The sequence below is a fragment of the Sapajus apella genome, unplaced genomic scaffold (assembly GCF_009761245.1).
Source record: "Sapajus apella isolate SASKATOON/1434 unplaced genomic scaffold, GSC_monkey_1.0 scaffold2, whole genome shotgun sequence".
NCBI classification, from domain to species: Eukaryota; Metazoa; Chordata; class Mammalia; order Primates; family Cebidae; genus Sapajus; species Sapajus apella.
In genome coordinates this window covers 79,007,364-79,014,766 of record NW_022436942.1, presented here as the reverse complement: position 1 = coordinate 79,014,766, position 7,403 = coordinate 79,007,364, and positions in this window count along the sequence as shown.

Sequence of the window (7,403 nt, the reverse complement as noted above, 5' to 3'; positions counted from 1 at the left end):
TGGAACATTGTTATGAACCCTTAAGGTCAAACATATCAAACTACATAAGCAAAAATGCAACACAAGAAATTGATAGAAATAAAAATGTAATTGAAGAATAACACAATTTCTTTCAGTCTCTGATGATGCAAGTAGAAAAAGAATGTGTATATAGAGGGAAAAGCTCACAGTGCCTAAGACAGATTGATCATCTGCTCTCCCCAGCACCACTAACGATGTTCCCCCTTTTCTTGTGGAGTGACACCACCCCTCATCCAGCTGGACAGGTCAGAGCCCTTCTCCCTCTGTCCCCATGACCAGGAAATGCATCACTGACTCTTGTCCATTTAACCTGCCTACTATTCCCAGGATCCATCCATGTTTTCCATCTCCTCTGTCTCCACCCAGACCCAAGATATCATCATCTCCCTCTTGGATTATTACAGGAGCCTCCGAACTCACGCTGGCCAACCTCCTCTTTCCACACCTCCTCACCGCTCTGCACACCACAGTCGGGGGGCATCTTTTGACAACAATTTTTTTTGAGATGGAATTTCACTTGTTACCCAGGCTGGAGTACAGTGGCGCGATCTCGGCTCACTGCAACTTCTGCCTCCCAAGTTCAAGCAATTCTCCTGCCTCAACCTCCCAAGTAGCTGGGACTACAGGCATGTGCCACCATGCCCAACTCATTTTTTATATTTTAGTAGAGACATGGTTTTGCCATGTTGCCCAGGCTGGTCTCAAACTCCTGACCTCAGGTGACCTGTGTGCCTCAGCCTCCCAAAATGCTGGGATTACAGGTGTGAGCCACTGTGCCTGGCCTCAGAACAAATATTTTCAGACCAGATGTGGTGACTCATGCTTGTAATCCCAGTGCTTTGGGAGTTTCAGAGAGGAGAATCACTAGAGGCTGGGAATTCAAGGTCTCAGTGAGCTGTGATGGTGCCACCACATTCTAGCCTGGGTGACAGAGCAAGACTGTCTGTAAAAACACACACACGGCCGGGCACAGTGACTCATCCCTGTCATCTGGGCGAATTACGAGGTCAGGAGTTCAAGACCAGCCTGGCCAATATGGTGAAACTCCATCTCTACTAAAAAATGCAAAAATTAGCCAGCATGGTGGCACACGCCTGTAGTCCCACATAGTCAGGAGGCTGAGCCAGGAGAATTGCCTGAACCTGGGAGGCAGAGGTTGCAGTCAGCCAAGATTATACCACTGCACTCCAGCCTGGGCGACAGAGTGAGACTCCACCTCGCAAACAAAAACGAAAACAAACATATTTGTACACCATCCCTCTGAGTCACGTGGGCCAAGGGCTTCCCGTCACTTCGAGGATAAGGCAGAAATCTATGTGACCCACAGGAAGGACCGTGCCCGATGTGGCTGTCCGCCTCTCCCGCTCGTCTCACACCAAGCTCCCTCTCTGTTCAGTAGCCGTTCTTGCGCTCCTTGAAGCCCATGCTCTCTTCCACCACAGGGTGTTTGCACAAGCCATTTCCCAGGCCCAGGCTGTCCAGCTCCAGGCTCTTTGTCTCATTCATGCCAACTCATCCCTCAGATCTCAGCTGTCACCTGGTCAGGGAAGCCTTTTGGACCCAGCATTCCAGCTCGGGTTCCTCTATTTTAGTCTGTCCTAGTCTGTTCTTCTATTTTAGTCCTAGAGCTCTGCTCCTCTCCTGCATTGCACGCATCCCATTGAGGCTGCGGTTTGGTTAATGTCTGCCGCTAGCACCGCCACCGCAAGCTTGCCTACCGGGACTGCGAGAAAAGGAATTGCTTCCGCCCGCCCACTCTTTCTCCCAAAGGCCTGCACAGTATCTGAGATATAGTAGGTGCTGCAACAGGAATGAATGAATCAGAATCAAATCATCAACATCATTAGATCAGCTGTATTAATCTCTACCATCATAGAAAGCATAACTTTCAGTTCGCACGGAATCTTGATGGAAATGGACCACGTATTCAATTCTTACAAGGCCTCGTTCTGAAAAGTGCAAACAATGGACCACCTTCTCTAACTACCAGACAGCATGACTGGGAAGAATTATGAAACCAAGAAACTACCAGGTGCAGGGCCCACTCCTCTCACCTCAGCATTTGGGAGGCCAAGCGGGGAGGATCTCTTGAGGCAAGGAGTTTGAGACCAGCGTGGGCAACATAGTGAGGCCCCCTCTCTACATAATAAATAAGTGGATCACAGTGGCACCTCAGTAATCTCAGCTGCAGAGAGGCTGAGGCAGGAGGATGCCTTGAGCCCAGGAACTGGACGCTACAGTGAGCAATGATCACATCACTACACTCTAGCCTGAATGATAGAGTGAGACCTTGTCTCTTAAAGTAAAAAGAAAACTAGAATCTAAAAACAACAAGGAGTTGGGAATCGTGGCTTATCCCTGTAACCCTAGCACTTTGGGATTATAGGAGGATCACTTGAGCTCAGGAGTTCGAGATCAGCCTGGGTAAGATAGTGAGACCTCCATCTCCATTAAAAATTAAAAAAAAAAAAAAATTAGCTGGGTGTGGTGGTGTGCACCTGTAGTCCCAGCTCTGTGGAAGGCTGAGGCAGAGGATCACTTGAGTCCAGCACTTTGAGGCTGTGGTGAGCTATGATTGCACCACTGCACTCCAGCCTGGGTGACAGCAAGACCCCATCTCTTTTTTTTTTTTTTTTTTTTTAAGATGGAGTTTCACTCTTGTTGCCCAGGCTGGAGTGCAATGGTGTGATCTCAGCTCACCACAGCCTCCGCCTCCCAGGTTCAAGCAATTCTCCTGCCTCAGCCTCCTGAGTAGCTGGGATTACAGGCATGTGCCACCACACCTGGCTTATTTTTTGTATTTTTAGTAGAGATGGGGTTTCTCCATGTTGGTCATGCTAGTCTTGAACTCCTGATCTCAGGTGATCCACCCGCCTCAGCCTCCCAGAGTGCTGGAATTACAGGCGTGAGCCCATTCAAAAAAGAAAAAAAAAGCAACATTTGTCTTTTCTGCTCCATCTCCAGCACCTAGAATAGGTGCTTAATACACATTTTTGAACAAACAAATAAGAATAGAAAAAATAAAATTGGCGACCCCCTCAAACATAGGAATGACAAAGAAGGAAAATAGGGGAGAAAAGAAAATTAGATGTTCAACCAACGAGGTACAATATCAGACTTCTAGGAATTTAGAAAGCAAAACAAAAAAAGTGAATCAAGCTGGGCGCGGTGGCTCACATCTGTAATCCCAGCACTTTGGGAGGCCAAGATAGGAGGATCACTTGAGCCCAGGAGTTTGAGACCAACCTGGGCAACATAGCAAGACCCCATTTCTACTAAAAATTTAAAAAGTAGCCAGGCCTGGTGGCAAATGCCAGTAGTCCTAGCTACTTGGGAGGCTGAGGTGGGAGGATTGCCTGAGCCCAGGAGGCTGAGGCTGCAGTGAGCCATGATTGTACCACTGCACCCCAGCGTGGGCAACAGAGCGAGAGCTTGTCTCAAGAGCAAAAGTGAATCAAATTATCAAAGAAAGAATGTAATATTTCCAAGAATTAAAGAACATGGAGGAATAAAAGAACATGAATCTTGAGATGGAGAGACCCACCAGGTGCCCAGCTAAATAAATGAAAAGTGACCCACATCAAGGCACATTGCCTTGAAACCTCAGAACACCAGAGACAAGGAGAGGATGCTACCACTTTCAGAGAGAAAATTCCGATCACCTGCAAAGAATCGAGCATCAGAATAGCTTTAGACTTCTGAATAACACCATTGGAGGCTAAAAGACAATCGACGCCTTCAAAACTCTAAAGAAATAAATTTCCAAAGTAGAATTCTTCACCCTGACAAACTACCAAGTGCTTGATAAAAATTAGAATAAAAATATTTAAGATATGCAGTATTTTTTTAATTGCCTTCCATGCTCCTTTTCTCAGGAAGCTACTAAAGGAAATCCTCCACCAAAACTAGGTAATAAGACAAAAAAGATCCAGGATTCAAAAATTCTTAACACAGGAAAGATGGAATGGTCCAGAATGACACTGGGTCTAAGCCAGTGCAGGGAGTGCAGATTGACATGAAGATGTAAGTATGGGCCAGGCATGGTGGCTCATGCCTGTAATCCCAGCAATTTGGGAGGCCAAGGTGGGTGGATCACTTGAGGTCACGAGTTTGAGACAGCCTGGCCAACATGGTGGATCCCCCATCTCTAAGATATAAAAATTAGCCAGGCGTGGTGGTGGGTTAGTACTCAGCCAGCTATCCCAGCTACTCTGGAGGCTGAGGCATAAGAATTGCTTGAACCCGGGAGGTGGAGGTTGCAGTGAGCTGAGATCATGCCACTGAGCTCCAGCCTGTGCACCAGAGCAAGACTCCGTCTCCAAAAAAAAAAAAAAAAAAAAAAAAAGATGTAAGTATGGTGGCCATGAAACTGCACCTCTCAGATCTCCAAGCACAGGGAATCATACTTGGCAAGGCCCTCAGCTGCTGTCCTCTAAACCCACGCTCAAGTTTGGACCAAGGGCATCCCTCCCACAAGCTGCTGTGGGTGAGTGACTGAGGGCAACAAGGACCCTAAGGGAGACCCGTGCCTGGGACTCCTCTGATGGCTGAATTTGGCTGGAGCCTCTCCACGGCTTTGTGAACCTTCCTCACTCTGTTTGTCGGTCTCGGATGTTCCCCCCAAGCTCCTCTCCTTCATTTGGGGTCTGACGCTCCCCTAGCTCCTCTAGCTGCTCCCTGTGTTTCTCCCAGAAGCACGTCTCGTAATAAATTCTTACACGTTCAATTTCATCTTAGTGTCTGTTTCTCCAAAGACCCAGACTACCACAGGTGGAACCGGGAGTGGTCTGAGGAAACGGGAGGTAAGATAGGATTGGAACTGTCTCCCCGACGACCCAGTAGGGGAAGAGGATGGTCCTGGTCAGTAGGTGGCATAAATAGATCCCAGTCCAACGTGGCGACTCCACTGCTAAAGATCTTACTGGTGATGACCTGAGAAATGCTGCGGCAGCTGTGATGACACAGAATTTGACAATTATCCAGGGCAGAAGTCGGGGGGACAATGCCAGGGAAACTGCAGGGGGGCTGCTCACTGCCAAATTGTCTGATGCTCTGTCTGCAGCAAGTAAGAAACTAGAACTGTGAACAAGCAGCTCATGGCTAAGTGTGAGCACCAGAGAGCCTTGGTACTGAGCGGTGTAAAAAGAATCTTTCATTTCCTTTTCTTTTTTAAACGGAGTCTCGCTCTGTTGCCCAGGCTGGAGTGCAGTGGCACCAGCACCATTCCACTGCAACCTCCACCTCCCGGGTTCAAGTGGTTCTCCACCCTCAGCCTCCCAGGCATCTGGGATTACAGGTGTGCACCACCACATCCGGCTAATTTTTGTATTTTTAGTAGAGTCAGGGTTTTACCATGTTGGCCAGGCTGGTCTCGAACTCCTGACCTCAAGTGATCTGCCCACCTTGGCCTCCCAAAGTGCTGGGATGACAGGCGTGAGCCACCACGCCCGAATGAGTTTCCTGTCTTGTTGGCTAGCAGAAGATTCTTACAGTCTGCATGCTAATTGCTGTCGGCTTTAGACACTGGAGGCACCTTCTCCTGGTCTGCCACCTCTCTGTTAACTTCACTCCAAGGAACCCCCATCCATTGCGTCCTTTATTTCTCTGTCCTTCAGCGGTCATGGCAGCTCACCATCCACCTAGAACAATGTGGCAGTGAGAGGAGCAGTGCCCGAGGGCTGTGTGCAGGGACAAGTGTTTTGGTTTTTCCAAGTGTACAATCTATTCTTGTTGTTGTTTTTGAGATGGAGTCTCACTCTGTTGTCCAGGCTGGAGTATAGTGGTGTGATCTCAGCTCACTGCAACCTCCCCCTCCACCCCAACCCCAGTTCAAGTGATTCTCCTGCCTCAGCCTCCTGAGTAGCTGAGATTATAGGCATGCACCACCATGCCCAATTAATTTTTATATTTTTAGTAGAGACGGGGTTTCACCATGTTGGCCAAGCTGGTCTCCAACTTCCCCACCTAGGCCTCCCAAAGTGCCGGGATTACAGGCATGAGCCACTGCGCCCAGCCTGAGTGGATAACCTATTGAGAGAACTAACGAAGCTCTTCACATAACCAGAAAAACACAGAAATCAAAATGAAATTTATCAGCAATGAACGATCTTTAAAATAGTGGGTGACTTCTGGTTTCCCCCAAGGTGGTGAACTAGCATGCAGGTTGTGGCATCCTTGGCCAAACCCTGAGGGCTACAGAGATTAAAGGAAATCATATTGATTCAGAGAACTAAAGATGAGAGAAAAATTCTAGGGAGAGAAGGCATTGTGAGCAACTGGAGAGGGGAGCACAGCAGCCCAGAGAGGGCCAGAGCTGGGGCTGTGGCAGAATCAGGACCCCTTGCCTACTTCAGCTATTAACTAGAAGGATTCACATAACCTGATGAGGTTATATCGCGGCTAAGTTTTGCTAAGCAAAGGATACACCATGGGACCAGAGAAAAAGACACACACAAAGTCCAGGGAGGTCGAGAGTGGGTTACACGGTGTTTTCTTTCCAGGTGTGAGCCACAGAGATGTGAGGCGTCTCTGCCCAGGGAAACTCCACGTCTTGAAACCCACTGTTCTAAGAGAAGGATGGTCACCTAGGCACTTTTCTGCCACATAACCAGCCACAGTAACCAAAACCCAGCACTCCAAAACAGACGCCAGACGCACGTCCTCAGTCTTAACGTTGATGCTAACATTCTGACATCTGCCAGTCTGCTCATCTCGCCCCGGTGCCCTGAGCCTACCGAGTCACATTATTCACCAGTGACGATGTGCACATTCCAAGAGTTTCGTTCTCAGCTTACCCCAGCTCAGTGCCATAGCTCCAGGCACTCCCAGAGACCAGCAAAGACTAAGTGAACCAGGCCTGTTCGCAACAGAAACGCGGATTGTGGAAACCCTTGGCCTTTCCTCCTCTCTCTTTTTAGAACTCTCAGTAAAGCCATCTGGACCAGATTCCTTGCTTCTTCGTTTAAAAAAAAACAACACTGAGCTGTAAGCAGTGATGTCCACGTATTTTACATAGACAGCCTTCGTGAATCTGCCCACGTGGCCATGCCTGAACCACCACCGCTCGAACCAGAATATAAAACCTTTCCAGCACCCAACAAGCTTCTCTTGTGCCCCTTGTCAGTAGCGCCCAAACTGTTCTAATTTCTATCACCACAGATTAGTTTTGCTTGTGTTTGAAATTTACATAATACAGTGATACATTATAAAGTGTTGAGTATAAACCTTTTTCTTTGAGACAGAGTCTTGCTCTGTCCCTCAGGCTGGAGTGCACGATCTCGGCTCACTGCAAACTTCACCTCCTGGGTTCAAGTTACTCTCCTGCCTCAGCCTCCTGAGTAGCTGGGATTACAGGTGCACACCACTACGCCTGGCTAGTTTTT